We start from the raw sequence: 25,642 nt of genomic DNA, 5'->3' as shown, positions 1-25,642 counted from the left end.
ACTTAACAATCCTCTGTGCTCCCCCCAACTCCTGGCAACCCCTGATCCTTTTACTGTCTCCATAGTTTTGCCTTTTCTAGAATGTCAAATAGTTGGAAGCCTTTTCAGATTGGCTTTTTTCACTTAGTGATATGCATTTAGGTTTCCTTCATGTCTTTTTATGGCTTGATAGCTCATTTCTTTTTAGTGCTGAGTAATGTTCCATTGTTTGGAATTATCACAGTTTATTTATCCCCTCAAGTACTGAAGGACATTTCAGTTGCTTTCAAGTTTTGGCAATTATGAATAAAGATGCAGTAAGTATCTGTGTGCAGGGTTTTGTGCAGACATAGTTTTCTCAATTTTGTTTATATTTTTAAAAAAACCCAGCTTCTCATTTTATTGATCTTTTCTATTGTCTTTTTAGTCTGTGTTTTATTTATTTCCACTCTGATCTTTGTTATTTACTTCCTTTTTACTAACTTTGGCCTTCTTTTGAAATTTCTTAATGGGGCCGGACCCATGGCTGAGTGGTTAAGTTCACGTGCTCTGCTTTGGCTGTCCAGGGTTTGGCTGGTTCGGATCCTGGATGCAGACATGGCACTGCTCATCAGGCCATGCTGAGGCAGCGTCTCACATGCCACAACTGGAAGGGCCCACAACTAAAAATATACAACTATGTACTGGGGGGCTTTGGGGAGAAAAAGGAAAAAATAAAATCTTTAAAAAAAATTTCTTAAAATTTTTCCTTCTTTTTCTAATTCCTTGAGGTGTAAAATTAGGTTGTTTATTTGAGATCTTTCTTTTTTCTTGATGTAGGCATTTATCTCTGTGAACTTCCCTCTTAGAACTGCTTTTGCAGCATCTCATAAGTTTTGCTATGTTGTATTTCCATTTTCATTTGTCTCAAGATATTTTTTATTTCCCTTTTGATTTCTTCTTTAACCCATTGGTTTTTCAGTAGCATGTTATTTAATCTCCACATATTTGTGAATTTTCCAGTTTTCTTCTTCTCATTGATTTCTAGTTTCATACCATTGTGGTTGGAAAAGATGCTTGATATGATCTCAATCTTCTTAAATTTATTAAGACTTATTTTGTGGCCTAAAGTACGATCTATCCTAGAGAATGTTCTGTGTGCTCTTGAGAAGAATGTGGATTCTGCTGGTGTTGGATGGAAAGATTAGGGTCTAACGTGTAGTTAAGTCCAATGTTTCCTGATTGACTTGCTGTGTTGATCTTTTCAAAGGTCCAGATTTTGGTTTGGTTAATTTTATATATTGATTTCTTGTTTTCAATTTCATTGTTTTCTGCACTAATTTTTGTTATTTTCTTCTGCTTACTTAGAATTTAATGGCTCTTCTTTTTCTAGTTTCCTAAGGTGGAAGCTCAGATTATTGATTTTAGATCTTTCTTCTTTTCTAATATACACATTCAGCACTGTAAATTTCCCTCTAAGCTTTCCCTGCATCCCACAAATTTTGATAAGTTGTATTTTCATTTTAATTTAGTTGACAATATTTTAAAATTTGTTTTGAGTTTTTTCTTTTGACCCATGTGATACTTAGAAGTGTATTGTCCGATCTCTAAATATTTGGGGATTTTCTAGCTATCTTTCCATTATTGATTTCTAGTTTAATTCCATTGTGGTCTGAGAGCAGACACTGTATGATTTCTGTTCTTTCAAATTTATTAATGTGTGTTTTATAGCCCACGGTAGGATCTATGTTGGTGAATGTTCCATGTGAGCTTGACTATGTGTAATCTGCTGTTCTTGGGTGAAGAATTCTCTAGATGTCAATTGTATTCAGTTGATTGGTGGTGCTATTGTGTTCAACTATGTCTATATTGATTTTCTGCCTCCTGGATCTGTCTATTTATGATAGAGGGGTGTTAAAGTCTTCAACTTTATATAGTATAATACTAGATTATATCACCTATAATAATAGATTCACCTATTTCTTCTTGCAATGCTATCAGTTTTTGCCTTACATATATTGCTACTCTATGGTTAGGCACAAACACATGAAGAATTGTTATGTCTTCTTGGATTACTGACCCCTTTACCATTATGTAGTGCCCTCATTATCCCTGATAACTCCTTTCTCTGAAATATGCTCTGTCTGGAATTAATATAGTTATTTACACTTTCTTTTGATAAGTGCTAGCATGGTATAACTTGTCCGTCCCTTTACTTTTAATCTATATGTGTCTTTATATTTAAAGTAGGTTTCTTGTAGACAATAGATAGTTGAATCTTGTTTTTTGATCCATTTTGGCAATCTGACTTTTAATTGGTGTATTTAGACCATTGATTTTAAGGTAATTATTGATATAGTTGGATTAATATCTACCACATTTGTTCCTGTTTCCTATTTGTTGTCCTTGTTCTTTGTTCTTATTTATGTCTTCCATACTTTTTCTGTCTTTCATTGTTTTGAGTATTTTGTATTATTTCATTTTCTCTCCTTTCTTAGCATATCAATTATACTTCTTTTTTTTTTTTCACCTGTTTTAGTGGTTGTCCTAGAGTTGCACTATACGTTTACAACGAATCCAAGTCCAGTTTCAGATAAAACTATACTGCTCCATGGGTAGTGTAACTAACTTATGATAACAAAATATTCCTAATTTCTCCCTCCTGGCCCTTGTATCACTGTTGTCATTTATTTCACTTATACACAAGCATATATATATAAGTAATCTAAGGCATTGTTACTATTATTTTGAACAAATTGTTATCTGATAGATCAATTAAGAATGAGAAAAACTAAAGTTTTTATCTTTTGTTCATGTATTCATTCTCCAATGGTCTTCCTTTTTTTGAGGAACATTAGCCCTGAGCTAACATATGCTACCAATCCTCTTCTTTTTGCTGAGGAAGACTGGCCCTGAGCTAACATCCATGCCCGTCTTCCTCTACTTTATATGTGGGATGCCTGCCACAGGATGACTTGAGAAGCAGTGTGTAGGTCTGCACCCAGGATCCAAACCAGTGAACCTGGGCCGCTGAAGCAGAATGTGCAAACTTAACCACTGAGCTGCTGGGCTGGCCCCCAGTGGTCTTCCTTTTTAATGTAGATTTGAGTTTCTAATCTTCATCATTTTCCGTCTCTCTGAAGAACTACTTTTATCTTTCTTGCAAGGTAGGTCTGCCAGCAACAAATTCCCTCAATTTTCCCTCAATTTTGTTTTGTTAGAGAAAGCATTTATTTTTCCTTCACTTTTGAAGGGTAATTTTGCAAGGTATAGAATTCTAGGTTGTTTTCTTTTTCTTTAAACACTGTATATATTTCAAGCCTGTCTCTTCCTGTGTGCTTTATTTTTGGGAAGTCAGATGTAATTCTTATCTTTTCTCTTTCATGCTAAAGTACTATTTTCCTCTGTTTTTTTCAAGACTTTTTCTTCATCATTGATTTTCTGAGATTTGAATACGATATGGCTAGGAGTAGCGGGGTTCTTTTTGGAATTTATCTTGCTTTGTATTCTCTGAGCTCCTTGGATCTGTGATTTTGTATCTGATATTAATTTGGGGAAAATTCTCAGTGATTATTGCTTGTATTCCTTGTTCTCTTTTTTCCTCCTCCTGGTATTCTCATTAATACATATTACACTTTTCATAGTTGTCCCAGAGTTCTCAGATATTCTGTTCAGTTTTTTTTCTCTTTGCATCTGAGTTTTAGAAGTTTCTATTGTCATATTCTCAAGCTCAGAGATTCTTTCCTCAGCTGTCTCCAGTCTACTAATGAGCCCATCAAAGTTATTCTTCATTTCTGCTACAGTGTTTTTGATCTCTAGAATTTATTTTTTATTCCTTCTTAGAATTTCCAACTCTCTGTTTACATTATCCATCTGTTCATACATGTTGTCTGCTTTTTCCATTAAAGCCCTTAGCATATTATCCATCTTTTAAAAAATTCTTGGTGTAATAATTCCAACATTCCTGCTATATCTGATTCTGGTTCTGATGCTCGTTCAGTCTCTTCAAGCTGTATTTTTTGCCTTTTAGTATGCCTTGTAATTTTTTGTTGAAAGGTGGACATGATGTACTGGGTAAAAGGAAGTGTGGTGAACAGGCTCTTAGTGATGTGATGGTAAGGTGTGCAGGGCGGGGAAGCATTCTGTAGTCCTATGATTAGGTCTCAGTCTTTGGTGAGCCAATGCCCCTGGACTGTGAACTTCACCAGTGCTTCTCGGAGGTTTTCCTTCCTTAGACGGGACAAGATGGCTAGAGGGGACAGGGGTTGAGTATTTCCCTTCCAATACATGGAAGCTAGAGCTGGCTTGAGGTGGGTATTTCACTTCCCCCAGTTAGGTCAGGCTCTGATAAAACCTCAGCAGGTTAGATTCCGGTAAAATAGTTTCTCCTGAGAGCAGGCCTTGCTAAGAAGAACAGAATGCTCCGGAATATTTCAAAATGGTTCCTTTTCCCCTTCCCTTGCTGGAAGCATGAGGGGATTTTTCTTTGACATTCACTGTGAGGAGCTGGTAGAGCTCTGGAGGTAGAACTCGTAAAAGTGTGGGGGCTCCCCTGTGACTGGATCCTTCTGGAGTTTTTACCTCTTGGACTTGCCCACACCGAGCCTCCAGCAATTCACCAAATATAGTTCAGATTTTCCTGCCCTGCTGCTGGTTCCCAAAGAGGTTTCTGCTCCAATAAGTTGTGATCCTCTGTATCTGCCTGTCTTTCAAATTTTAGGGGCAGTGGTTTGCCCTGTGACTTCACTTCTCAGAAGGATCTAAGAAGAGTTATTGATTTTCCAGTTTGTTCAGCGTTTTGCTTCTGTTAGGATGGAGTGGTGACTTCCAAGCTCCTTACAGGCCAGACTAGACAGCTGCTTATCTTTTAAATTAGAAATGAACTGGAAGTCGTGCTCATCACTTCTGCTCACAACCCGTTGGCCCAAATTTAGTCACAGATCCACATCAATCTGCAAGGGAGACTGGGAAATGTAATCTCAATCCCATTACTTTGTAAAATAGTTTTGGTTGTCTGCTATGTTTCAGACACTGTTCTAGTTACTGGGGATACAGCAGTGAACAAAACAGACAAAAATAATTTTCCTCAGCAAGTTTTCATTTTCCTCTGTTGGGGGTGTGGAGAGGTAAACATATGAACAGATAAAGAAATAATAAATAAATAAGTTACATGATTTGTCAGATGGTGATGTATGTGATGGAAGGAAACCAAAGGCGGGGCAGGGGGACAGGGAGTGTGGAGTGTGGAGGTTACCAGGTAAAGTAGGATAATTGTGGATGGCTCACCTAAAAGTGAACGTTTGAGCACAGGCCTGATTGAGCTGTGGGAGTGATCCATGGCTACACTTGAGATGAGGAATATTCCCTAGCAGTTGAATCCAGAGGCCCTGAGTTGGGGGGCCTGATGGAATAAGTGAGGAGCCACAAGAGGATAGTGTGGAACAGAATGGATGGGTGAGGCTGACGGTAAGGACCACCAGGAAATGAGATGAATCTGTGCATTGCACTGTGTAGACAATGATCAAAATCTTATCAATTCATTTCAGAAGTAGTTATTGAGGACCCATTTTTCACTCACATATTTATTCATTAAATAAATTTATTGAGCCCTATTCTATACATGGGCAACATAATAATGGGTAAGATAAAGACCTGAATAGAGATATGGTCTTGCTCACACTGAGCCTAGAGTCTCTCAGATGAGAAAGATTATCTTTTAAAAATATAAAGGTTTATAAAGTGTGATGGTTAATTTTAAGTCCATTTGGCTGGGCCACAGGGTGCCCAGATATCTGGTTAAACATTATTTCGGGGTGTGTCTGTGAGGGTGTTTCTGGATGAGATTAGCATTTGAATCTGACTGGGTGGAGCAGGTTACCCCTCGCAATCTGGATGGGCATCCAATCTCTTAAGGGCCTGGTAGAACAAAAGGGTGGAGGAAGGGAGAATTCTTCATCTTTGCCTGACTGCTGAAACATCTGTCTTCTCCTGCCCTTGGACTAGGGCTTGGACCAGCTCTGCTCCTGATTCTCAGGCCTTTGGACTTGGACTTGGAATTACATCACCAGCTTTCCTGGGTCTCCAGCTTGCAGACAGCAGATCTTGAGACTTCTCAGCCTCTATAATTAAGTGAACCAATTCCTCATATTAAATCTCCTCATATATGTCCTATTTGTTCTGTTTCCCTGGAGAACCCTGACTAGTAAGTCCAGAAATACAGAATCTTCTGTAGAATCCTGGAAATACAGAATCCCTATTTCGAGCTTCTTCTCTAGACTCTACGTTGCTTGAGGGTGGGAATTGTACCTTTATTAATTGCTGAATTCGTTCAACTAAACACTGTCAAACAAAATATAATTTAATAATAAGAATAGCTATAAAATAATAATAGTTACCATTTCTCTGGTGTGTATTCTATGCCAGGTGCTAGTGAGCTAGATAATTTATTTCTATCTTATTTAATTATTATACCAAACTGGGAAGGAAGATAATATTATCTCATTTTACATATTCGAAAACCGGGATTTAGAAAGGACAAGTGGTTTGAGTAAGGTCACACAGCTAAGAAGATGCAGAATCACAAACTAAACCTGCCTGACTCCAACACTTACTCTGTTTTGTTACCAATACTCACAACATACAAAATGGAGCCTTTAAAGGTCATTTATCAAATGAAGAGGCTTCTCTAGATAATCTCAGTCCAGTCCACTGAGCATTTGTTAAGTATCTACTATGTACCAGTCAGTGTACTGGGCACAGGCAATACAAGGTTGAATGGCATGATGGTTCCCTTAAGGAAAACAGGCAAATTAATAGACATTCACTGCACTAAGGTGAATGGTCTGAGAGAGACCTGTGAGCACAGAGGACGGGCACTTTCTAGGAATTCACAGAGGGTTTCTGAAGGAGGTCCAATCTGACCTGAGTCTTGGAGGATGAGTAGAAGTTAGGCAGGTGGGAAATGAGGGGTGATATCCTAGGCAGTTCAAACAGCCTCAGAAAGGGCACACAGATGGAGGCAGCATGAAGGGGATGTTCCTTCTCCATTGCTGTGGCTCATTTTCATACAGAGGGAGCCCCTGTCAATTCCAGCCCTCCCCCGACCCTTTACTTCTCCTCATGGGGAGCGGAGTGAATTCTGATTAGTCAATCTAAGGAGAATAATTTGAGTGTGCCTGATTCAGCTCTCTTCTCTTCCTGATGGCGGTGAACTGTTGACAGGAAGCATACGTCCGTCTCTTCATAATGGAGAAGCCTCCTTGTCTGCAAATAGAAGCCACTTACTCCAGTATGGGCTTTATCAGTAATGTGTGGTCTTTGTCTTCATATGTGGTCTTCTTGTCATAATACTTAATTGATTCCAGACTCCAGCAGGGAAAACAGGTGCTCTGTAGTAGGCCTTCTAGAACCCACATAAAGGCGATGTAAGGGCTTTTAACCCACATAAGGGCAATGTAATGGGGCCGGGGGAGGGCAGGAGATGAAGTTCAACAGATTTGGAAGAGCCAGGTCATGGAATGCCTTTAGCTTAAATGCCATGTATGGGATCCCTCTGAATTTGGTTTTAAGCTGGGGAGTAACCCTCTCAGAGCTGCACTCTACGGTTAGTCTCTCTGGCAATAGTGTAAAGCGTGGATCTTGGGGAGGATGACAAAAACAAGATCAAAGGCAGGCAGACCATTCCAGAAGTGTCTGCAGTCGTGTATATCAAGGAAGGTGAGGCCGGAGCTACATCAGGGGAGAAAGTGTGGAGGAGAGCCTTGATCCAGCAAATGGCTGGGAGACCACACAAATAAGGTTTACTGATTGGCCAGTTGTAGTGGGATGAATTAGGGAGAATGATCTGAGATGAATCTCAGTTTTCTGACTTCAGTAACCAAGTGGGTTATGATGTCAGTTCCCGAGAGAGGAAACAGCAAAAGATCTGATTTAGGGGAAGTGAGGCAATGATGCATTTAGTTTGGGTCACGTTGATTTTCATGTCTGAGATCTCCAGGTGAGATGTCTAGCAGCCTATAGTTGGATGGAAGTCTCAAGTCCAGCAGTGACATCAGTATTGGAGATTTAAATTTGGAAGCCATCAGCCTAGGGAGAGGAGCATTAAAATCATGACTGTGTTGGATAGGGTAGGAAAATAGAACAGTGGGCCAGAAGGAAACCCTTTGGGGAATGTAAATATTTAAAAAGTTAGCAGAGGAGGAAGACCCCATGAAACAGGACAAAAAGCAATGATTAGAGATGTAGGAGGAGAATCATGAGAGATGTCAAAGAAGTAGAGACTTTCAGGAAGAAGTGAAGGAGAAATAGCATCAAACGAAGTAGAAAAGCCCAGCTAGACTAGAACTGGGAGTGTCCAGTGGCTTTGGTAATTTGGAGGCAATGCTTTTGAAATCAGTTTGAGTTGAGTGGTATGGTCGGAAGCCAGGTGCAGTGGGTTGAGAAGTGGGGAAGTGAAGACCCCAATTATAGGGGCTATTTTCAAGATGCTCAGCTGAGAAGTCAAGGGGAGGTCAACAAAGACTTTCTCTTTAAAAGATGAATCTTGATGTATTTATAGGCTGAGGGCAACGAGCTAATAGAAAGCAAGAAAGTGAATTTACGGAAGAAAGGAGATTATGGATGGAGCAAGGTCCTGAAGGGGCATGGAGATAATGAATGAAAAGCTAAGATGGGGGTAAGGAGTAGGGTGTGTGTGCATATGTATGTGGCAGTTATCTTGAACAGGAGAAAAGATGCCCTTTTTTCTGACCCTGAAAAAGAGGGAAGGGTGTTTATAAATGAGATAAGCACCGCTTTGTTGTTGATGTTGTTTCTGATGGAGGCTGGAGTTGAGGAGGAAGCAGAAGCTCATGCCAGTGGCTTCCATTTTCTTGATGAAAGAGAGGCCAGGCCATGTCCTGAGAGAGTGCTGGTGCTTGAGAAGAGGGCAAAGGTTTGGCATGAACACCAGGCAGATGGGAGAGGAGACGCTAACCAAGGGAACAGTGATCTACACTGGAGCTGGCCTGGTCAGAGAAGAGAGGGAAGACAAGAGGATCCTGCAGACTGGGCGAAAATGAAGGGAGCAAGGAACTCCGTGGTCTACGAAACACTAGCGGTGGCAATGAGCACATGAGAGCAATGGGAAGATACAAGGTCATCAACAGAGAGTGATATTTTTCAGTTACTCATTTCTGAAACAATATTTGGACAGCTCTCTACATTTTAGGAAATGTTTTTGCAGACACACTTTATTTGGTTTTCATAGCAGCACTATGAGGCATAAGCTATTATTTTCCTATTCTGCAGATAGATGAGACTCACAGAAATAGTGAATTACTTAAGGTCAAACAAGTAGCAAAGGCAGGACCTCAAACTAGACATTTGGTCTCCAGGCTTCACACAGATATGATTTGATATGTAAAGACATTGATAATCCAAATCAGGAATAAAAGTATACCCATTGGGTTGATTTTTCTAGGACTAAGGATGAATCGTTCGTCTCTACCTAAGCATGGTGCAGCCAAATGGCTCACTGGTGTGATGCTTACATCAAGATGAGTCTTGGCTTTCCCTGGCTAATTGGCCCACACAGCCCACATAGGTCCACACACACCCTGAGATAGTGCACACCTCCATGCTTCTGTACCTGCTGCCCTTCTGCCTAGAATATCCTCCCTGTGGTTGTCTCGTGGCTAACTCTTACATCTTTCAAAACTCGCCGACCACCTTTCTTCCCCAGGCTGAGCCAAATGCCCTATTTTGTGCTCCTACTAGTACCCTGGGCTCTTCTTTTATTCCATCACATTGACATTGTTGCCTATACACCCATCTCCCTCACTAGACTAAGAGCGCCTTGGTGGCAGGAACTGTGTCTTATGTCTCTTTGTCTTATGTCTATCTCCATAAAGAGTACCCACCATAGTTCTTGGTGCAAACGTGGGTCAGTCACTTGCAAATAAGGGAAATGGACCTGACCTGTTAGCACGATTCTCAGTGGAAACCAACTAAGCACATGAGTTAGTCCATCACACAATCAGTCTTAACATTGCCTTGTTCTTTTGCTGAGATGAGAAGATGTGGCAGAAGCATGGAGAGGCAGATAGTTAGCAAAGGTTTTCCTTCCTTCCCTTGAGACTTGTCTTCCTGTTCACCTTTAAAGATCTAGTCTTTTAATATACCCAGAAATACTTTCCCTGACCTCTACTCCTACTACTGGTCCAAGCCAATGTCATGTCTTGCCCGGATTATTGCCACAGCCTCCTCACTGGTCTGCCTGCTCTAGCCTTCCCAGGGTCCAGCATATTCCCAACACAGCACCAGGGCCATCCTGTTACACTGTAGGTTAGATGAAGTCCCTCCTCTGCTCAGTAGCTTCCGATGGCTCCCAACTCACTCAGTGTGAAAGCCGAAATCCTTTCAAATCCTTTCCATGCTCTACATGATCTGGCCCCTGTTAACTCTGACTCCACCTTCTCCTCAGCTGCATCTGTGTCCTCACTGTTTCATAAGGCACCAAGTCCACTCCCACCTCAGGACTTTGCATGGGCCTTCCCTTACCTGGAACTGTCCTTCGCCAGATTTCCTTATGGCCCTCTCCTTTCCTCCCTCAGCAATTTTACTCAGGAATGTCCTTCTCAGTGAGGCATCTTCCTTGGCCATCCTATCAAACATTACAACTTCCTGCTTCTGCTCCTGATATTTCCTATCCGTCTCTTTGCTTACTTTTTCTACTTAGCGCTCAACGCTGGCTAGAATACTACTTGTTTTACTTACTCATCTTGTTTATTCTCTGCCTCCCCCCATAGGGGAGCGATTTAGACTGCTTTGTTCATTTCTGTATCATTCCCTAGTACCCCAAATGGCGTCCGGAACAGAGTAGGCACTCAACGAATATTTATTGAGTGAACAAGTTCTGACTCAAGGCTGATCTCTCATCTCCTGGTTAGAAATGGATAGTTCTGAAATTGTTTCATATGCATTAATTTGGTTTGCTTAATTAGAAGCATATTCTTTTCAAAAATAGAGACCTGGTTTACACTTCATGCCTGTTATGAATGCAAAGTGATGGCCCTCATAGCTCAGCTGCTTCTGTCCTTTGTTGCATCCACCCCATCTATGCCTGGATAGGCTCATCCCGCCCAGGCCACTGTGTTTTCCTTTTCACTCCCTCTTCTCCTCCCGGTGCCTTGTGTCGGGAAAACCTCATCACTCCTAGAGAAATTCTTTCTTCCCACTGCTTCTGCTGATTTAATCTTTGCTTTTAAATCAGATATAAAGAGGTGTGGGTGGGAGTGGGGAATGTACTCAGACCATCATACATCATTTTATGGAAGAAAAAGCCTGACATTTTCATTGGCAAATAAATCCTGGAGCTCTGTGACTGGAAAGGACCGGAGAGGTCAGCTCATCCATCTTCACACCTCTGGGCAGTTCTGTACTGAAAAGCCATCCCCCAAACACAACTGTCTAGCTTTTTCTCTGACTATTCTCTAAGGAAGCTACTTCTCTGACCTCCTTTGATAAGGCATTTTAGTGTCTTAGTGGAAAATATGAAATTATTAGTAAAGCACTTGCAGTGCAGCAGAGTCATGAAATTGGAGCAGAAATGTACAATCCTGGCGTTTAAGCAGGAGGCTGGGCTCCGAGGCCAGAACAACCTGAGTTTGAATTTTCAATTGACCACTGACTAACTGGATGACCTTGTAGGAGTTAACCTCTAAAAAAGAAGTGGGTGTGTGTAAATAATAAATGTATATACTCAATAAATATAAATGTACAAATATATCCTCAATAAATGTTTCTTCTTCCTGTCTTATCTTCCTCCCCCCACCCCACCCAGAGCAATTTCACGTTTAATAGACCATCTAAGTTTTCGTTATAGAATTTTCAAGTCCAAGAGAGTCTTCCAGCTTGATGATCCTCCAAACTTTTGCAAGGACTATCCCTAAATCGTTCCCACCTGAACAAAAATACAGTCGGCTTAGAGGCTAGATAGCGCAGGCTGTGGAGACTGGATCTAAATCCCAACTGGAAAATGTTATCAGCTGGGTGAATTTGGGCACTTGACTGCTTACCATCTTCCTCAGCTGTAAACTGGGTGTGAAATATCTGCAATCCCACGGAGTTTTTACAATGATTAAATGAGATTATGTCTGGAAAGGATTTAGCATAGTGCCCTGATACTTAGTATGTGCTTAATACATGATAATGACGATAATAATAATAGCTAATATTTAACATATATTGCCCATTTAATACATATCAAGCATTAAGAAGCACTTTACATATATTAATTCATTTAATAGTGAGTGGCGGAGGGAGGAGGTTGTTGCTCTCTTTATCATTACCACGATCATGTTTTAAAGACCCGTGAAGGAAGGTGACTGAGTTCTTTCCTCTCAAAGGATCTCTTATTTGCTGTTAAAGTAAATGAGGTGCTTCTAGGTCGATGTGACTGGTTGGTGTTCACTCTGCTAAAGAGAAGGGGTGGAAGGGCTCAGAGCTGAATGAGTGGAAGACACAGTCGTAAGAGGAGCCGGCCCCCTGCCCGAGTACAGGGGCTGTTCCTTGCTGTGCAAACGCTGGGCACTGACGTTTGGCTCTCAGGACGGAAACGGAGCCGGTCCCCCTTCTCCAGGGAGGTGGTGGTGCGTGCGTGGGTGGGGAGGGACGACGGCAGAGGCAGAGAACTTTTGGGGCAGTGTTGCTCAGTTTCTGTGGTTTATGAGGCCACGTCTCTCTGGATGAAGGAAGGGGTGTATGATTTTAATCTGCAGAAAAGCCGTAGCAGGTCAAACTGATCTAACCACATAAGAAGCTTGATTTGAGCCTAACAGTGGGGTTGATAGTATTGTCAAAGGGCTCCAAACACATTTTCAGTTAGCCTGCAGACAGTCCTTTTACACTGTAAAAAAATTTACAGTGATGACTTTCAAACACATTAAAGAGAACGGAGCAAAAGTTTGGAGACCACGACTGCATTACAATTCATCATAAAAGAAAAGCCTGCTACATATTAACAGTGCCTCAGCTGCTGAATATCCAGATGCTTCCTGACACAAACAGACCTGAGGTATGATGGTTTTCTGTACTAAAAGGTGGAGCTGGACTGTAAAAATAATGTTACCGGTTACCAATTCAGGCTACCGAGCCTGAAATGTCCTTCTGTAAATTGCTACACTCTATTGAAACTCCCAATTTGCGTTAATATCAATTTTCAAATTATGAAATATGTCGGTAGGCACTTTCTGAGAGCATTTTTGAATGGGCTCCTGAGAAATAGTCTGGGAGGCAAGAAGAGGAAAAGGATCCCGTTTCCTAGAAAACGCCTCTTCCACTCACTCCCCAAGCCCCTGACACAGCGGCCCTCTTTATTGCTTCAACTCCTAAAACCGCTCCCAGCACTTTCCAACCTCAGACCCTCCCAGCCGTAGTTTCCTCTTTATGCCACAATTTCTCCCTCTCCCTTCCCTTGGTGGTTGGCTCCTTATCCTTTAGGTTCAGGGTTAGGTATCAGCCCTTAGGAAGCCTTTATGACCACGCTACCTAAAGCAGGTCCCCCCACCACTGTAGCTCTCAGGGTGCTGTTTGTTTCATGGCGCACGCCAGCTTATTTCTTTAATTTGTTTGTTTTCTTTCCAATGGGATCTCCCTACTGGACTCTAAGCTTCACGAGGGCAGGTGGACAGGGTCCACGCCTGTGTCATTTCTCTTTATGGCCTTAGCATCTAGCAGACAGGCTGTCACCTGGTAGAAGCCCAAAAAATACTAGTTAAATGAGAGGAATGAAAGTTCAATATTTCTTTTTAATTTATCACAAGCTTATGGAAAACATACTAGAGCATGAGTCCTTTCTCAGCTGTGTTCTTCCATCTATGTAGGAAATTCATGCAACCTATTTAGCGGAAGATAGGTGGCACTTGAACTTGGGTTAGTCGAGACCCAGAATAAGATTGTCAACACGTATTAGTCAAGTAAACACAGTTTTATCTAAGGCTCATCTCTATTTGAGTAGTTGGGAACAGGTTCTTCTTTCCACTTAAAAGAGAAATGAAAATGCCCTCACGTTGGGCCCTTACTATCTACAAAGGCATTATCTCATACGGCATGGGGACAAAAGATCATGGTCCCTTCCCTCACAAAACTGTGCAAGATAAAGATCAGATCTCAGACTCTTGATAACAGCTGGATTGAGAACCCATTGCCTGCCAGCTACTGTGATAATGTTTCAATAATACTTGGCATAATTAGTCTTATTTTACTAATGATGAAAATGAGGCCCAGAGAAATTAAACAACTTTCCCTGGTCTCCAAACTTAGCAAGCAGCAGGAGGCGGGATCTGAAGCCAGGTCTGTCTAATGCCAAAACTCGGGTACTTACCCCTTATTGCAAATAAACAGTCCAATTGTGAACAGCGTTGTCTGAGCCCGCACTGTGCCGAACCAGGAACAGGCATCCTAGGAAACAAGTAAAGAGAAAAGAGAGCTGCCCAGGTGGTTATCTTTCCCTGGAATACCTCATCACAACACATACAAAACATCCCTAACATGCACCAAGCAAGGGCAAGCCTGGGCTTTCTGAGTAATTACCTACATGTAGGACAGGAGACTGAGACAACAGGAGTAGGCAGGGCTGATTGGAAAGCCTTTCAGGAAGATGAATATACTTCACTAGATTTTAACAAGACAGGGAGAAGGAGGGAGGAAGGAAGCATATGAGCATGGCTTCCTTGGTGGTCACTCCTGGGCCCTTCAACACCATTAGCTGTACGGCCTTTTGGTCCTAGCCTGAAAGAGCCAGAAAGGATGAGGGGGATGGTCAAAATATCACATGGCCTGGTATAGCCAATATTGGACTCTGGTGTTCAAGGTACCTATGAGTTGCTGCAAGAGGAAGGGAATAAACGTTTGTTTCCTCTCCTGCTGTGTATAACTTGCTCCAGTGTGACCAAGGGACATGGAACTGATGGCAGCAGTTCCTGGCACTTTTGCTGCAGTAGGACTCATGTATGTATGGCTTCCAAGACTGCTTCACCAAAGCTGAAGTCCTTATAATTTATTTGGAATGGGGCAGGGGAGATTCTGTGTCCTTGTACAACTGTGGCTTTCAAGTTAATCTTCCAACCTTGCTGTGGAGCACAAATAATATGAGGGAATTTTTGCGGACAAGATGCCCAAGGAGCTAGGATCTGAAGGAGTATTATAATGATTACTTGGGGAATTTTCCAGTCTATGTACCTGGGTTGGAAATAGAGAAAATTGTAGGTTGAGTTCTAACAAAGGGAACTTTGGTTCCTGCTGTTGAGCAGCCCTCCTAATGCTTTATAGGTCCTTTCTAGAGGACAAGTGCTTCCTCCTGTCAAACATGACACAACAGTAAAGATCTCAGCTCCAGTTAGGAGGATTAACTACTGCTCAGAACACTGGATTCTGCATAATGATGTTAAGACAAGGAAGCAACAGATTTGTGCTGCCTCCCTATGCCCTCATCTCTACCCCAGGATGGGCTCCATATGAATAAAAGTGTGACTCATTTATTCTGTCTAATTTCTTCAAACTCCATTGACTCTGTGTATATTCTTATGGTGCCATGCTGTGATTTCAGTATGCACTTAAAGTGGATATCAAAGGAAACACTTGCTTATTGCCAGCATTTAATATGAATACCTAATTAAGTTCAGGTTATTGTGTTAATCATCCAGTTCTAGAAAGTTTAAGCCATCTGATTTTAATATAATCCTACTGCAATTAGTGATTATGTATTCAGTCAACTGCTCAGAGAAAAAACATTAAATCTGGATGTGTAAGGTGAATTGTTTCGATTTGTCTAACCATTAGACTTGATCATAAAATGTTTATTAGAATAAGACATACAATTTTAGTTTAAATTAATATTTTTAGTACACCCACCATCAATTGTTATAAGCAGAATTTTCATGAGTCTCTTACTTTCATACTCTGTCTTGACCATGAATTACATTTGTCTGAATTTGTTTTTTAAAATACATTTTAAGAACTTTTTCTCTCTCTCAACTTCACAAAAGCTTTTTAAAACTTCCTCTTCAATATGGATTTTGAGCTTTCACAATGGGTGTGTCGAAAAAGATCCCCGCTATTCTCTTTTTCCCTCGCAGAGAAAATGAGAGTCACTAGACAGGAACGCTCTCAAATTCTTGCCCCTAAACCCACAAACGTACCAGCATCCACACCCATTCTCTCCTCCTTCCTTCCTGTAGCAGCAGAAGCGCCCTCCTCCTGCCATCAGAGCGATTGCTCTAGTGTGCTCTGAATCTCAGCCTCTCCAGCCTTCTCAATAGCCTCCATCTGGCCTTCTTTCGACCCCTTCCACTCAATCTGTCACTTCCTTCAGTATTTAAATATCCTCCAAACTTCTCATATTTATAAAACACTCCCCACCCTGACCTAATCCCCTACCATCCACCACTGGCTCTTTCTTTTTCCCACATCTGCAGCTGTACTTCTTGAAGAGCCATCTCCCTGTCCTCGTTCATTGTATGTCCCCCCCGTCCCCCCCACCCCTACCCCCCGTAGTCTATCTCCTGCTCCCAGCACTCTCCCGAAATGGCTGTGTCAAGCTTCCCTCTGACCTGTCTGTGTTAAATGCACTAGCTGCTTCTCGGTCCTCCGTTTGCTTGGCTACTTGGCAAAATTCATCACCACTGACAGTTTCCCCCTTTTTGAAGCAGACTCTTACCTGGGTTCCTGTGAAGCAACATTCTCCTGGTTTACCTCATTTCTCTGGCTCCTTCCATGGTTCTTTATTGGTTCCCCTTCTTCTGCTTGACTTACAAACATTCTTTAGGATTCTCTCCTTGGCCCTTTTCTCACTCAACACACAGTCTCTGGACCATCTCTCTCATGGCTCTTACTAACATTTATACACTGCTAACTTCCAAATCTATATCCAGCATATACAGCAGGCAGCATGATATTTTTCATACATAGATCTTATCCTGCCAGTTCGCTGATTTTGCTCTTCAGGGTCTTCCCATTGCTCATAGGATAAAACCAAACCTCTTTGACTGGCAAAAAAGCCCTCCAGGGTCTGGCCTTACCTTGTACTCCAGCCGCAATCTTTTCAGCCTCCTAGAATTCCACATTCCAGCCATGTTGACCTCCTTCATAAAGGCCCTTCATGATCTTTAGTGGTCCATTCTCTTTCAATTCTCAACCTTCCTCCATCCAATTCTTTCTACCTGGCCCATCCACCTGTCCCTTTCAGATCTGTGGTTAAGTGTTGCATCCTTTTGGGAGACTTTCCCTCACCCCTAGACTAGGTTAGGTCCTGCTGACTTATGCTTCTGTACATGTCCTGTGAAAATACTCACTATACTGATCTTCCTGTTCAACTGTTCACTGCTGTATCCCACCTCCAAGCCCAATGCCCAATATGAACTAGCTGCTCACAACTACTAGTTGAATGAACAGATTACCTAAATGTTAACAACACTATCTGAAGATTCATAATTGAGAATTTTCACATTGCTTCAGGAAGGTGGTCTTTGCGTATTCTCGCATTTGCTAATCAACTGCTAATTCCAAACCAACCTGTTCAGTCAAAACAATTAGGCTCTTCTATAAAATTGTGGAGGAAAAGGCTGCAACACCCAGAGACAGCTGTGCTACTCTCCTGCTGTGGAACGCGGGGTGTGAGGGTAATTGAAAAGGTGTCTAACATCTGATTTAAGTAACTCATGGCTTTTTTTCCCTTTAGACTTGCTGGGTAGTTTGCATATACACTCTATGACCTGCTTTGAGTATTACGACTAAGACCTGATCATAAAAACATTGTCCTTTAAACATTTAAAAAATATTTACTATACCCCTAAATGTGCTTGATTAACTCTTTGACCTAGGTTTTTCTGAAGAAGGGGGAAACACTGTGATTTCTAATAGAGAAACAGAATTAGATAAGCAGACATGAACTTTGTGGAAAAACTTTCAGGAGCATCCTAGTTTCATATAATTGAAGGAAATCTTTTCATCTATCCCCTTCTGGGTGGGACACAGGTGATGGGCATGGCGTCTCCCTGGGGCCTGCGGGGATGTTGCCCGTGTCTAAATCTTGTGGAACTGATTTAGTCCTGCCATTTGGTAAATATATGCACCTGATGTTTTCTCCTCTATCAGGACCCAAATACTGGGCAATCTCAACCTAAGACAAATAAAATGTTTCCTGAGAATCCACAGATGACATATACTGCACCATCAGAGGGCAGAGGCTGCTCCGATATCACGCAGCATCAAGAGCGGTATGTTCTCCCATGGGGAAGGGGTGTGTGCACAGGCACATGTTGGATTCTATTTGGGGGTTGTTGTTTTGTGTATTTTGTTGTTGTTGAGCCTAAAATAAATGGCTGGGAACAGAACAGTGGGGTTTTAAACGCAGTTAAAGGAACATAGCAGGGAAGATGCAGTATGCCAGGCTGGTGGAGGAGCAAGATTTTCTAAAGACGGGGAGGGACTAGATGACCTTTCAGAGCCCTCCAGTCTGAAGATCTTAGGATTCCACGCACGTCTTCTGTCTAGACATGAAGTGCTGATGCTCCTGCTTTTACTGCTGGAACGTGGGGAAAAGTCTAAGTGCTCCACCTACAGTCTGATCCTAGAAACTACTCAGCCTCAGCCAGGAAAAAGAAAACAAAACCAACAAAACGGGAGAAAAAAACCCACTGGGAAGAATGCGATTTCAGAGTCTACCACAAAGAATATTCCCCCGAAATTATACTTCCTTTAGTTCAGGCTTTCAAAGCGACTGTAATTTTAATGTCTGTGTTTTGCACAGTTATCAGTATTCATTCATATATCTAAGGTCTAATGTGTAAGGCCATTTCATGAGAAAAGGAAGAGAGAGAAAATTTGGCTCTTCCTTTGACAAGTGAGGAACGCAGACCTGGAGCGGTCAGTCAGCTGTCCATGGTTGTACAGGGCCCCACTGTGTTCTGACTGCCGATAAGACAGAGATGTGAAGATTTCTATACTTTTGAGACTGACGCAACATTGCAGTGCTGTCGTCAAACGTTCTATTTCAAATTCTTTCTAAATTATATTCCAGGCCACTCAAACACACCTGGTCCCTCTTCTGGCCTCCTCGCCTTCCTAACTTCTGTCCTTATAACCTTCCTCCCAATTCTGTACCTTTCCAGATCTTGTCAGGCTCAGGTCACAGCAGGCCTGCTATTCTTTTTCAAACACACCGAATACTCTTCTCTCAGATACCCACCTGGCTTGCTCTTTCTTTTCATTCAGGTCTCTGCTCAAATGTCACCTCCTCGGAGACGGCTTCCTGAGCTACCTTATCTAAAACACCACCCGATGAGTTCTTCATTCATTATTTTTTAAACACCAATTAAATATATTTTTAAACTTTTATCCCTTTTGAGGTGTAATGCATATACTGAACAGTGCATGAAGCACAAAGGCCCCCTCAACTGCTGGGCTCCAGCTCCCGGGCCGCTGTCACTGACATGGAAGTCTTCTTTACTTGACCCCATCTGATGGCTTAGGATTGAATTATTGAGAAAGAGGAAGACAGGACGAGGAAGAGCAGAGACCCTTCCATACAACTTTGAGTCCTTGTTCTTGGTCCACACCAAGTCCTAAGGGTGAGCCCAACACAGGCCTTTCTCCATCACAAAGCACCTAATTTCTAATGACTACTCAAGCAGCTGTGAGCTTAGCATACCTGCAGGGATGGGAATCTCTCATGCCAGCCCTTAATCCAGAAATCTGATAAGCAAATCCCTTAATTTCCTACAGGATGGTACTTGGAACAATAGAATTTTGTAAGGATTACCCATAACCGCCCAATAAGCGATTTCACACTCATCAAGGCATCACTTTCTCCACAACTCCAGCATGTAAAAAAGTTTACAGTTGGAGCTGTCCTGCATGACATCATTCTCGTAGTTGCTTTGGAGGGAATTTGAACACCTGCTTTACTGATGTTTTGTCTTTCTCTTAACCTTCTCAACAGAGTTATCCCAACCTACATACTCACAGTGTGACCTTGAATAATTCACCTTATCTCTTTGGACTTGTTTCTTCTTCTGCAAATAAAGGGTTGAAGTCATGATCCCTTATGTCCTCCAGAGGGCTAACATTTTGTGATTCCATAGAAGGTTCTAGAAGAAGGGTTAAGATGTTAGTCATTCACCTCTGTGTGTGAATTACTCATAGGGCCTTTAACCTAGAGAAAGAGACTGATAGTAGTGAGAGCTGAACAGAGTTTTCAGACCCTCATCACCTGAGGGAAGTAGAAGAAATGGTAAAGGGGCTCTGGTTAGCAGATTTAGATTGACTAACAATGACAACCACTTACAGAGTGCTAGGCATCAGACATTGATCTGGGCGCTTTGTGAATGTCATGTCAGCTCATCCTTCGGTATGGCAGCGTACCTAGTACATAACCAAAGGCTGTGAAATTAAACAGACCTGAGTTCAAGTCTTGAGGTCAACTCCTGACTTCACCTTATATTTGCTTTGTGATTTTGGGCAAATTACCTTAACCTTCCCTTCCTAGTCTCAAATTTATTCATCAGCAAAGTATAGGTTTTTGGGAAGATTAAATAAGATAACGCACATAAAGAGATCTGCACAAAGTACCGCACAGAATAATTATTTAATAATGGCAGCTATTTACAATACTGGAAATGTTTAATCCCTAAATTTAAGGGGAAAAAAACATAAGCTCAGAACCAGTATCTGAACCCATATTAGTTTTATGCTGTATCTCTTTCTGCGAAACGGTGCTGCCCCATACAATTTGCCTACTACACAGTTTTCTCTTCTATTGCCACAGGAGTCTCAGAAGAATTTTTGGGTTCAAGGTCCTCAGTTTCATCAAAATCTGCCTATATACCTGTGATGTTGTGGTTTATAGCAAGAAATATATACTGAGTCTTCCTCTCGTTTCCAGCAGAGTTCCTAAAATCATTAGAATTTCTTAAGTGATGAGAGTGATAAAGGTGTCTTTTGTAATGTTAATGATGTGACTTTTGGACACTCCTAAGGAGGAGGGCTGGTTGCCAGAAGAACCACCCGTGTGATTAGAGGGACTGAACTTTCAGTCCCATCCCCTGATTTCCTGGGAGAGGGTGGGGCTGGAGGTTGAATCAATCACCAATGACCAATGATTTAAGCAATCATGCCTATGTAATGAAGCCTCCATTAAAAATCCAAAAGGAGAGGGTTTGGAGAGCTTCCCAGTTGGGGAATCAGAACACATCCACGTGCCACCATGCCTGACCCCAAACTCCACAAGGACAGAAGCTCCTTTGTTTGGGACTCTGCCCTATGTATCTCTTCATTTGGCTGTTGGTTCATATCCTTTGATATGCTTTGTAATAAAGCAGTAATCTAGTGAGTAAATGGGTTTCTTGAGTTCTATGAGCCACTCTAGGAAATTAATCAAACCCAAGGAGGGGTTGTGGGAAGCTCTGATTTATAGCCAGTTGGTCAGAAGTATAAGTTATAACCTGGACTTCCAACTGGCATCTTAAGTCCACTCTAGCAAGTTAATGGAACGCCAGGAGGGGGTCACGGGGACCTCTGATCTGTAGCCAGTTGGTCAGAAGCACAGGTAACAACCTGGGCTTGTGACTGGCATCTGAAGTGGAGGGTAGTCTTGTGGGAGAGAGCCCTTAACCTGTGGAATTTGATGCCATCTCAGGTGGATAGTGTCAGGATTGAGTTCAATTGTAGGACACCCAGCTGGTGTCAGAGAATTGCTTGTTGGTGTGGGGAAACCACACACACACACACACACACACACACACACACACACACACACACACACACACACACACACACACACACACACACACACACACACACACACACACACACACACACACACACACTAGAATTGGAGTGCAGAACCCTTGAATACCTCTATCTCATTTTCAGAGTCCTACTTCTTCCCAATCAACACCATAAACTTAACATACAAAACTCAGTAAGATTGGGAATTTGATTTGCTACCTGCACAATTAAACTTTTAGGTGGATTTCAGAAGTCTACAACTATAGGAGATAACGGTTTATTTTAGGGCAATCATACAAGCTTTTGGGTTCCTTAATTGAACCCTGAACTGGGAATTTAAAGTCATGAACTCGTCACTTTCTTTGCCCAAGTTTCTCAGCACACTTAGAAGCAATCAATCAACCCCATTATGCTACTTAATTTCCACTAAAATGTTCTATGCAGCACACACTTGGTCCTCCAAAGACTTGCCTTCTATAGGCCCTTGATTACAGGTATCTATAGGTGGTCATTTAAGTAACCGTTTTGCTGCTGCATATCATGGACTTCCAATATCCCCTTTAATATTGGGAAAAAAGGTCATCAGTGTCTTTAAATCTAATTAAATCAGAGAACCAATTGCAGCGAACACAGGACCAATTCAAAGAATTCTTAAGGTTTTGACCTCTGGAACCACTTTCAGCGCCAAATTCTTGATCAGTCTCCTTCAGAGAAGCAAGGACTTGACCACAGGCAGCTGTGAAAGCTGGTTACACGGTCCACATGAGGGGACTGTTCTTGTGTCTTGTGTTGGAGTTTGAATTCTGCAAAGCAGGAAGTCAGGAGGAAAAGATAAACATGAAGTGAGTGTGAGGGGCCAGCAAGGACAACCTAGAACTTGGGACTTTGATCTGGAATCATGATGGCAGAATGGCGCCTTTCCATTCTCTCACAACTTTGAGATGAAGGGCATAAAGGCTGGAGCCCTTCGTCATGGAGTTAAACACACATCAGGCCCAGAATCTGGAGAAGCTGAAGATAACCAGAGAGGAGCTCCAGCTGCTGTGGGCCCAGATACTGACTCAGGGCAACCAGGTGAGCCAGCAGATGTGACAACATGAGTGAACAGCGACAGTGCTTCATAGACTGATCCATCTTCCCAAGACTAAAATGTAAGATGGTTACTGTCCCACTTCCACCTTCTACATCCCACAAGAAATGACTTGCCAAAGTAATTCTGAGAAACAGAGTTCTGGCTTAGCTAAGCTGACACACTACAAGCCCACCATACCACTGGGAAAAGAAGAAATCTCATTGAAAATAGAAAAAACTTTGAACTGAATAATAATGAAAACACAACATATCAAAATTTGTGGGATACAGTCACAGCAGGCTTTGGAGGAAATTTTGTGGCTTTAAATATTTGTATTTATAAAGGAAAAAAATCAAATCAATCATCTGAGCTTCTACCTTAAGAAGTTAGTAGGGGGGAAAAAGAGAGATCAACTTAAACCCAAAATAAATAGAAGGAAATAAAAAGATGGAGGCAGAAACTAATGAAATTGAAGACAAGCAATAGAGAAAAATCAACAAAGCCAAAAGTTGGTTCTTTAAAAAAGACAAAGAAAATTGATATTCTCTTAGCTAGACTGATCAAGAAAAAGAAAATACAAATTATCAATATCAGGAATTAAAAAGGAAACCACTATAGATCCTATAGGCATTGACAGGGTAATAGGGGAATGTTACAAACAACTTTATGGCAACAAAATTGAAATGAACAAATTTCCTGAAAAACTGTGTTTCAAAACTGACAAAGGAAGAAATGAAAATATGAAAAGCCTTTTATATCTATTAAGAATTTGAATTTATTATCAAAAACTTTCCCAGAAAAAAGAATTCCAGGCTTACTTTGGGATAGGCAAAGATTTCTTAGATGGGACATAAAATGCAATAATTATGAAAGATAAAAATTGATAAACTGGTCTTAATCAAAATTAAATAATTTTCCTTATGAAAAACATAATTAAGGAAATGAACAGGCAAGCCACTGATTGGAGTAAACATTTGTAATACATGTCTGACAAAAGATTTGTGCCAACATATCAAGGATTCTTATAAATCAATAACACAAAGAAAAAGAGCCTGATTTTTAAAATGGCCAAAAGACTTAACAGATACTTCACAAAAGAAATATAAAATAGCCATAAAGCACAAGAAAAGGTGCTTAACATTATTAGTCATAGGAAAATGCAAATGAAGCCACAATGAGACACTAATTCACACCTACTAGAATAGCAAAAAACAAAGACTGACAATACTAAGTGTTAGTGAGGATGTGGAGGAAATGGAATTCTCATCAGTGGTAATGGGAAAGTGAAATGTTCCCACTTTTGAAAACAGTTTCTTATAAAATTAAACATATACTTACCCTAGGACCTAGAAAATCTATTAATAGGTATTTACCAAAGAGAAATGGAAACACAGATCCATACAAAAACTTGTACACAGATGTTTGTAGCGGCTTTATTCATAATAACCACACACTAGAAATAATCCAAATATCTATCAACAGATACACAAATAAACAAATTGTGATATACTACAATGCAATACTATTCAGCAATGAAGAGAAACAAACTATAGATATATGCAATAGCATGAATGAATCTCAAAACATGGCAAACTAAAGAAACTAAACATAAGAGTACATATATCTGATTCAATTCATATGAAATTCTAGGACAGGCAAAATTCATCTCCAGTGACCGAAAGTAGATGAGTGGTTACCTAGGGCTGGGGAGAGACTGTTAAGGGAAATAAACTTTTTCTGGTGAACAAAATGTTCTAGATCTTGGTTGGGATGGTGATTACACGGTATGCACATGTGTCAAAGCCCACTGAACTGTACAGTTAAAATGGCTACATTTTATTCTATGTAAACTATAACTCCATTAAGTTGATTAAAAGAAAAAAGAATCCTAACAAAGTAACAGACAAGTCATTACAGTTGCTACCAAATATCGGCAGGTACACTGATTTCTAGTTTCCCATTTGTTTCTTTGTTGGGTGGCACAAGTCAGGGGCCAAGTTTTCATCTAAGTAACTGGCTTAGTGAGTAAAATTATAATCTTGAAAAAGAGGAAGACATAACAAAATGACACCAAAAGTGAATAAAAGTCTATAATATGAATATTTTAAAGTTGAGTGACTAACTTTTGCTATCATTACACTATTTTGTACTTAAGTATGTCTAAGTATGGCTATCTACAAGTTGTCAAGGAGCTCACAAAAATCTGTCGAGTACACAAGTCTGCCATTTTGGGGGATAAATCAAATACATTAAAACTCTTTATCAAATGTTTAAGAAAAATATGACTAATCAAATATGTAAATGGTGTTAAATGCTAAGGGGAATTTGATCAAATTTATGAGTTAGTTGTTAATCAAAGAAATGAAAGTGTAATTTCTCTTACCTTTACACAAATTTTACTAAACTTATATTTTAATAAGATCTCCAAGTTGAGCTTAGAGATTTAAGAAAAATTGTCTTAAATGTACTTTAATAAGGCAAATACTGATTAAAACAAGTATTTATAAGTATTTTTCTTTTTATATCAAAATTCTGTTTTGACAGTAAAGCTCACTGACAATATGGTTCACACAATACTTCCTTCTTGCGTTTCTTAATAAATTTATTTTACTTTTCAGGGAAGCTAAGTTTCTTCTACTTTACCTCAAAATCTTGTACACTGGCCTTATAGGTTATAGCAATGCATTTTATTTATGTATTTATTTTTCTCCTCAAAGCCCCAGTGCATAGTTGTAAGTCCTTCTAGTTGTTCTATGTGGGATGCCGCCACAGCATGGCTTGATGAGTGGTGTGTGGGTCTGCGCCCAGGATCCAAACTGGAGAACCCTGGGCCGCTGAAGTGGAGTA

The sequence above is a fragment of the Equus quagga genome, chromosome 14 (genome assembly GCF_021613505.1).
Source record: "Equus quagga isolate Etosha38 chromosome 14, UCLA_HA_Equagga_1.0, whole genome shotgun sequence".
NCBI classification, from domain to species: Eukaryota; Metazoa; Chordata; class Mammalia; order Perissodactyla; family Equidae; genus Equus; species Equus quagga.
Note: the sequence above shows the minus strand (reverse complement) of the source record.